The sequence below is a fragment of the Typopeltis vanoorti genome, chromosome 14 (assembly GCF_054136105.1).
Source record: "Typopeltis vanoorti isolate ZY-2024b chromosome 14, IOZ_Tvanoo_1.0, whole genome shotgun sequence".
Taxonomy (NCBI): domain Eukaryota; kingdom Metazoa; phylum Arthropoda; class Arachnida; order Uropygi; family Thelyphonidae; genus Typopeltis; species Typopeltis vanoorti.
Window position 1 is genome coordinate 47,764,297 of NC_143562.1, and position 9,877 is coordinate 47,774,173.

Sequence of the window (9,877 nt, forward strand, 5' to 3'; positions counted from 1 at the left end):
AGGAGACCTCAAAAAGGTTGAAACCGGTCTGAGTAGTGACCCTACCCATAATGCATTGCAGTATACATCTTCTAGTGAGATGTGCTTTACATTATGGGAAAATACTAAGAATAGTGATCAGAACTTTATCTACCTTTACAATGAGTTGCCCTGGTGTTGTAACATCTTTAGTCTTGAACTTTGTTTCAGGCGCAAACTTAATTGTTTGCATACTTGGTTTGCATGCATATATTGTTTATAAAATTACTTCGTTATCCTAATATATATATATATATATATATATATATATATATATATATATATATATATATATAATATATATATATATATATATATATATATATATATATATATATATATATATATATATATATATATATATATATATATATATTTGTCTCTGTTAACGTTAACGAACTTATTTGAATTAGTAATTTAAGACTAGAGAATCTGAAGGTGTTATTGAATCAGTGCTTACTGTTGTGGACATTACGGGAAATAAGCAATTCATTTTGTAATAATGCATATATTCATTTAACTTGAACAGCTGAAATAATGTTAAATATATACAAAATAAATGTTAAATTTATTATAAAATAATGCTGACATAATTTTATAATGCCAACATTATAATAGATTTAAGAAAATTAATTATATATAATAGGATGTTTATAATTGTTATACTGTAACAATTATGTTTATGGCTACTAACCGAAACTCGGCTACTTCCGCTATCTTCACTAGATAGCGAGACTGTAAATCGTTTCGGAAAGTGATTGGCCACAGCTAAGCAGAAATACTGACATCGCTGTCGTCTGCATTACAAATACACAAAAACGTCATTTTATCTCCCCCCCCCTCCCCTAAATTTATTTTAATTACAACATACTCGATTCTATTTATTTTATGAAATATAATTTTAATTTTCGTTTTATAATTATATCACTTGCCAAACTATTTCCGACAACATATCCTGTTAGGGTTAGGTACCAAGACATGACAGCATTTCTTTGCCAGTCTCTTCATCGGTTGCCGTTAAAATTAGTGCTAGTATTGAGCCAGCTATCTCTGATTCGCTTTCCAAAATATATAATAATATTAATATACGTATATTATGTGTATATTATTATATATGAGAAAGAGACTTTGTACCTTAAAAATTTCGGAACTGCATAACGCATAACGGTACTTTGCAAAAATTGTGAAACTTAACGCTTTTTATCCTCGTTGTTTGAATCCGAGACAACAACCATGGTAGAAATAATTTATGGGCATTTAGTTCTCCCTTCTCGGGGGAGGGGATGAGAGATTAAGCTATATCATTGGAAAGTAGAATGATTGTAGGTCTTTTGTCTTTGTAGGGATCATATTCTTTGTAGTCTGCAGCTTGTTGTATCAGTTGATTTGGGTGCGTAGCCGCTTTTGAACAGAAGTTTGCTAAAAAAGCGAAAGAATGAGGAGATATGGAATATTGGTATCACGGTGAATCTGTTCGTTTTTGATGAACCATGGAGAATCTAGTATCATCCGTAAGTACTTGTTTTGCACTCGTTGTAATTTTAGTATGTTAACTTTGGAGGTGTGACTTACACCTGCACACCTCCAAAAACTATTTACTCAATCACTCTGATAGAGTAATAGTTTGTTCTTCGTATTCAATTTGCTGCGACGATTAATCAGGGGATAGAGTTGAGGATAGTAGTAATCCAAGACATTTGGTTTCTATTTACTATGCTATTCTTCTGTTGAAGAGTATGGCTACGCTTTTTTTTTTTTTGAGGGTTTTTCTTGCAGTTTCCAGTCTGAGAACCATTTTTCTAACACTGAAATCTATCTTGAAGGTTTTTGGTTACAAGATGAGGACTGAGTGATCTAGCTAGTATTGCAGTATTGTCTGCATATTAAGCCGTGATTGATATAAAGTCACAGCTTTATATCAATCATCAATCGTCAATGGCTATGTTTGCAATCATCTAGATTTAAAACAAAAGAGGGCCAGTAAGTATCCTTGCGGAACTCCAGCAGGCCAAAGTTCTACGTTGAGTAGAGCTTGTGTCCATTAAATTTGACCTGCATTGTTTTTTTTTTTCTTTCAGTAATTACTTGATTAAACGAATCATATTCATAGGCCTGTTGGTGGTGATACGTTTGTAAAGCAAATCGTAGTCTCAGATTTTATCAAAGCCTTTGCTATGTCAAGGAATTCAGCACCGGTGTTGCTCCCAATTATAACCCGTAGTAATATACTCTACTAGACGATGAATTTGTTGGGTGGTACTGTGATTCCACGAAAGCCAAATTGTTTATATTTTATAATATTTAGTCTGCTAATTCTTGAAGTCTAGAGAGGATATTTTTTTCGGCAAGTTTTCCTAGATTGGATAGCTGATGGGGCGATAATTCTGAGGCAAATGTGGATCTTTGCCTGGCTTGTGAACTGGTGTAATGTCAGCAATTTTCCAGGAAGAAGGAAATATTGTATTCCTAGGATTGCATTCATGATATTGACAAGATGCCCTATAGCTTTGCACGGTAGCAATTCAATGACTTCGTTTGTGATGCCATCCGGACCTGGGACTTTTTTTTGTTGTTGTTGTTGTTGAGACACTTGATGATGTTAATTATTTCTGCTGGTTCCCCCCCCCCCCCCACCCCCCCCCCCCCCCACCCCCCCCCCCCCCCACCCCCCCCCCCCCCCACCCCCCCCCCCCCCCACCCCCCCCCCCCCCCACCCCCCCCCCCCCCCACCCCCCCCCCCCCCCACCCCCCCCCCCCCCCACCCCCCCCCCCCCCCACCCCCCCCCCCCCCCACCCCCCCCCCCCCCCACCCCCCCCCCCCCCCACCCCCCCCCCCCCCCACCCCCCCCCCCCCCCACCCCCCCCCCCCCCCACCCCCCCCCCCCCCCACCCCCCCCCCCCCCCACCCCCCCCCCCCCCCACCCCCCCCCCCCCCCACCCCCCCCCCCCCCCACCCCCCCCCCCCCCCACCCCCCCCCCCCCCCACCCCCCCCCCCCCCCACCCCCCCCCCCCCCCACCCCCCCCCCCCCCCACCCCCCCCCCCCCCCACCCCCCCCCCCCCCCACCCCCCCCCCCCCCCACCCCCCCCCCCCCCCACCCCCCCCCCCCCCCACCCCATAATCCACGAGGGTGTCATGAACTCCTCGGGGGAGGCCATACTCTACGCATCAGCTATCGGACCTGTTCTTGAATTCATTCACTCTGCTTGCACGCACCTCCATCTAATATCCATTCTAATCACGCACTATTCTATGAGAAAAAAATATAGCCATCATCCCCCTTCTTGATAGTATTCATTCTCAACTTCCATGATTGTCCTCGCTTCCTTTACCGACCCTCCATAAAATGAAACATTCCGTCATCACAATTCCAGTTTGTACATCTCAATCACATCACCCTCTCTTACTCCTGCTTGCTAGTGTCTGCAGCCTACACATTCTCACTCTGTCTTCATACTCAGTATTCCACAATCTTGATATCATTTTTAAAACTCTCCTTTGCACTATCTGCAACATATCAGAATCAAAATGGAAACCACGACATCAGTCCTGCGCACAGTAGTCCAAATGAGGTCTTCTCAAGGTTTTGTAAAGAGGCAAAACTGACTTCCTTATCTTTACATCTCAAGGATTGTTTCATCATTGCCATTATTCTCTGAGTTGTATTTATTTTTGTTATTTGACGCTCGAACTTAAACGTGCTCTCTATTAAACCTCCAGGATCACATTCTTCAAGTATAATTCCACCAATACAATCTGACATTGGATACTAGTCACACCAAAGTGTATGACTTTATATTTATTCACATGCCCACAATTCCAGCCTATTCAAATCATTCTGCAAGTACTGTGTATGAGGAGCATTTCTGATTACCCTATCTTTTCATCATTAGCAAATAGATTTTTGTGCCATGTCAAATCCTTCCCAATGTTATTAATGTGCAATGGACACCAAGAACTGATCCTTGAGGCACACTACCGATTACTTGAATCTTGCACATTCACACACCCTCATATACTTTGATATCTGTCTGTCAGCCATCCTGTTATCTATGCCAATAATTTATAATCCAATCCCATGTTCTCCAATTTATGCAAAAGCATTCCATGCTGCATTCTGCCGAAATCCTTATCAAAATCCAAAATTTTCATCTTGCTCCATTCCCCTTTCTCTAACTCTCTGGTACCATTATTATAAAATGTATGCAAGTTGCTAAAACATGATTTTCCTGTTATTCATTGCAAAGTAGAGTCTCTATCAAACAATTTCTGAATGCGAGCCCTGACCAACTTTTTCAAAATCTTCACCACCGCCATTCTTGAGATTCTGATTGGTCGATAGTTGGATACATCAGCTTTGCACCACCCTTGTGAAACAAGATTACCATACATTCGTTCAACTCCTGTGGAATCTTCGGGGTTCTGAGACTCAAATTAGCCTCGTCAAAGGAATAGCCACCTCAGCTGAACACACTTTTAGTATCCCTGCTGATATGCCATTAGTTCCTATTGCAGAATTTGTATTCAGATCGCAACAGCTCGAGTACGTCCTCCTCATCCACATGGGTTTCCTCATATGATGAAGAGGTAGCGGTGAGTGCAATGTTGCATTCACCAGGTCGATAATGTTTAGCAAAATGGCTGCTCAGCAGTTGAATAATCACTTCTGCACCAGCCATCAGCATAACATCTGCATTCGGCAAAGCTATACTTTCAAATTCATTCTTTCTTTTACTTGCAGTATTACGACAGAATTCTTATGGGTTGTCATTAACATGCAGGACACATACTGGTCTCACACAGGAATCATACTCGGACTTTACTTTCCGTACAACAGTTGTGACTCTTCTGGCTTGTTGCTTATGATTATCGTAACTGACATCATCTTTATGCACACGATATTCCTTCCACATCATCTTTTTCTTACGAATCTTTTGCTTGATGAGATTACACATCCATTTCACTCCCACTCTATTTATTCTTCGATCTCGAGAGACACATTTTGATATCATATCATTTAAGTATTTTCTAAATACATCCCACGCATTGTCGATATTGTTCCCTTCCAATAAGTGATACCATGATACAGAACCCATCATATCACTCAGTGGTCATAATTTCTTGCTTTTTAGTTCAGTATGTAACCTTTTATGAAAGGAACATTCATAAACTTAGTCACTTCTCAAGTGAGTACCGCATTATCATTGTCACCAGCCGGAGGCAGAAGAGTATTTCTATAATTGAATCCCCTTCTGACGCTATAATCAGATCTAACACTCTTTGACCTCCAGTTCCTTCTGTCATATACTGCTTGAGGAAGTTGTCTTGCAATAGGTCAATAAATTCAATTTCATTCTTCTTGTGCGATTTCATAGCTACCCAATCAATGTTCGGATAATTGCAGTCCCCAGTTATGATTACTCTTTTCGCCCCCATCGTATTTATTTGTTGACGGATTTCTTCCTCACTAGGAACTGATCCATGAGGTCTGTAAGAACACCCCACTGTGTATTTAATCTTTTTAGACCTCGCCTTATGCGAGATGGCTTCAAGATCACTGACACATGAAAAGTTTTAACTAGTTCATAGGTTTCAACTCTAAATGGATTAATGACATTTGATATCATTACCATCATGCCCCCTCCTGTCCTATCCTGTCTCTCCTTTCTAAAGGTACTGTACTGTTTGCACTCGATACCAGTTACAATATCTGATTCCGATAGCCATGTTTCACCAACACGTTCATTGCCAATCACGCGATATCGCGTTGACGTCGCTAACTAAATAAAAAAAAAAAAAAAAAATTTGTTTCTAAATATTTTTTCGATGACTTGTGTTCATAGTTTCATGCCTAATTTTGATTTGATCACCTCTTTTGGGACAGGTAAATAAGGGTTTCTTTCTATGCTGATAGCATCATTATGTATCAACACTTATCTCTATATTATTAACACCCGTCCTATATCACCTATATCCATGTAAACGATAGAAGATGGATGTTTTGTAGCTGAAGTAGAAATGATTAGCACATAAGCGATTCGTTTGACGGGAAAATATTAAATAATATCACAGCTACAGAGTATTTTTGACAAAAAATCGCAAATGGTATGATGTGAACAGTTCTTGGAACACACACACACACACACACACACACATATTTAAGAGATATAACACAATGGTTTATCACTTCAGTTTGTACATCTTTAATTTCAAACAATCTTACCGGTTTCCAAATTCATAAATACACACATGTATGACGAAGAAATCGTTAGAAAAGTAGTATCCATTTATCTTGTAAAATAGTCCAAAGAAATTAATCTGAGAAAATTAAGGTTGAAAGCTGGTTCAAAGGCTATGATATATCGAATTCATCAAACCTTAAGAATGGCGAATTAAATGAACACCTCTACAGTGAGTAAAAAAAAGTTCTGAGGGAAATTGACAAAATATGGAGAATTTACGGAAAACATGAATCCTATGAAATCTAAAATTAGTGCAGTTCGAAGATTTGGATTAGCCATATACCATAATTAACTTTCCTTTTATCAATCCACTTCTCTTCTCTTCTCTCAATATTTCACTCCGTGTTATATTAGTATATAGTATGTATGGAAGTTTCCTAATATTTAAAAAAATCTAATTCTTTATGTCTTACTATAGAAACTTCTAAGTGAGCATAATTGGATAGAAAAAGGGATTGCTTACAAAATATTTCATCTGTTGATCAAGGGAGGATTGTTGACCAGGTACGTACTATCTGTTTTGCCCACAATATTAATCATATTGCCAGGAAACTGATAGGTAGCAAGTTAATTAAGACATCAGAACAATTTTTTATTATAAACTTACTGTTTTTCCATTTAATTTTTATTCCGTTTGAGGAATATATACCTAGTTCATTTGTCCTATTTTGCTGGAAGAATTTTTTTCCGTGTGTGTGTGTGAGAGAGAGAGAGAGTACATTTGGATCGATTTAGAGGAAACTTATTCGATGAATTAAGATGATTTAAGCAGATATCAGTAACTGGACTAAGACATATATAAAATTTAGATACGAATCAAATATTTAGATCATCGTATTATTCAGTAAAGTAACGTAGAATTTCATTAAAATTCTGGACATCAGAATCGCGTTATATAATATAATTTCATTTTAATTTTTTTTCCTTCAAATTTTGATGTCACTCTTATAGTTTTGTTCTTTTTCTCTTTGAGAATTGTATATGTCCATTTCATTTTTAAAACGCTTTATATTTATCAAATGATTTCATTGATAAATAAAATGCAGGTAAACTTATTTTGATTAATGGTATAGAGCAACGTCCTTGGAAAGAAAAGATCTGAGCTTGATCCTGTCTGGTATTCAAAGAGCATTTAGAGTTTGATAACAGAAGATCCGTTAGTCGATAGTCTAGTTCGTATTGGAAAGGATATACTTTAATTATTTATTTCTTTTTGTTTAATACAGGAGACGATAGCTTATTCTCAGGAAAATGGAGTTATATTATGATAACTCCATTTATCACTTAAGGTCAGAGATATCGTTTCTAAATAGACACTCAAATCACCCAAAAATGAAATTATTTATTTTTTAATGTCCGTTTTAGAATATATGTAAATATAAATTGTTTGCAGTATATGACAAACTTTAGCTTAATGAGCATTAAATAATAAATAGGAACCTCATGCTCAGAAAATTCTAAACTTATAGTCGTTTATTTCGTATGCAGAGGCATCTCATTCACGTATAATTACTTAGATAAGATTTAATGTATCAATCTGCCTCGCTGTTATTGAGAATGCTTTCCGGATAAGCCAATATTTCTTTCTCCTTATACTGACATTTATGTCAGCAACTTCTGGATTTGGGTACGCATTTGACTACTTGTGCAAAGAATCAAAATAATAAATTAATATTTTTTGATTGAATCAGATGAACACGCCCGTGTTAGAAAAACTGAAAGCAATTTAAAAGCTTTCTTCTCTGAATGACATTTGAGTAACTAACAACTGAGTGTTGTTTAAAACACAGCAGAGGGTTATTAATTAGCTCTAATTCACAAGAATATACGTAAAAGTAATCTTAGTTTGCTTGTTTGTTACATTGCTTATTGTTTGATATAGTAAATAGCATAGTACTGATTCCACTGTTTTGTGAGATAGCTCACAGCGAAGTACTCTTATTAGATTTGTTTATGCTTTTACATGATCACATTTGTAAAGAAAAGAATATCTTTTCTCTTCAGATTTGCTTATTAAATGATGTATTGATGAAAAAAAATCTAGATATATGAAATAAAAGAAAAAAAACCAACAGGAAGGAAACATAACGTAATCAGTTTGCAACCCCAATTTTCCTGAAAATTGATGTTTTCTATGGTGAAACAGACATTAGGACATTTATACCATTGGTCAGTAGTACAACAGTATAAGAGTAAAATATACACTGGTGTCCAAAACCTAAGGATGAAGTGCATTTTACCTGTATATGAACACATTTAATGTAGAATGCTTACAGAAAACTCTGAGGAAAAAATATTTCAGTATGCAATATGTTCACCCCCAACTGCGATACAGCTCTCACAACGTCATAAAATATTTATCTCCAAGATATTTAGGAGTTCTTGAGGAGAATTGGCCCACTCCTCCTTCAAGCAAAAGATAACGCCGTCTGGAGAATTTCCTGCAGCAATGCATCACAATTGTGCATCCCAAATATGTTCTATGGCGCTAAGATCTGGGGAGCCTGTTGGCCACTCGATTCGATTATATCCTCGGTCTCCAGAAGTTTCCTCTTCTCGTATATAATGAGGTGTGACGTTGTCATGAATAACAAAAATGAAGTCTTTGCCTACAACAACGCAGAATAATCGAAAATGACGTTGAGGAATTCCTTGCAATACCATTCACCAGTCATAGTTCCTGTTTCTAGCACTTCTCGCTCGGTGCATAATGCCTACCTACACCATGACTGACTCAAGCATCGTCGTATCTATCCCTTCAAGAACATTCTCTCCACGGCAAGCAGTACCACTTTCATGCCGGATCAAGTTTCGCCTTGAATTAGACAAAGACTAAAAGGGCATCCATGTGTAAAGAATACTCCAGCCAATTGGTTTCCTATCCAAGTTTTATGGATAAAACACCACTTAAATCTCTATGATGAGCTGTGGATAAATGAACGCAGGCCAAACACCTTCTAGCATATAGGCCTACTTGTCGCATTCTTATCAGAGTTTTTCGAGATATCTACGTGCCTGTGCTTGAATGAAACCGAGTTGTACGCTGACGTGCCGTGGTGCGTTGATTACGTTTTGCTGTTATAACCAAATGCATGTCTTCATGCACTGTGGTAATGCAAGGTCGACCTCTTAGCAAACGTCTGGAACACATTCCATTGGTTTGAAACCCTTCCAGAGACTGAATACAACGGTAGGTGAAATTCCAAACTCTCTGCAATATCAGTACTCTGAGGTCTTCTTCAAGATTTGGAATAATTCTTCCCTGCGTGAAATTATCTAGATGATTTTTTGAGACATTACAAGACATCCAACTTCGCAACTTTATTCCTTAACGAAAACAGCTTCACTTCAAACTCTTGTAGCTTGCCAGAGCTGTATAAAAATCATCACGAAATCCAAATAAGACTCTGAAAGGAGTCTTATTTGGATAAGACTCCAAATGCTGCCAACCCTCCTCCTTCTCAAATGTCAGTCGCTCCTCCTGCTCTCTCACCAAGGCCACTGAATGTAACTTTGCTCACCCAGAATTGCACCACTCTCATATCCAGATGTTACTGTAGCTAATTCGCCTAAAGACAAGGCCGAACTATTACATCACACCTCTCTTCCATTTCCTG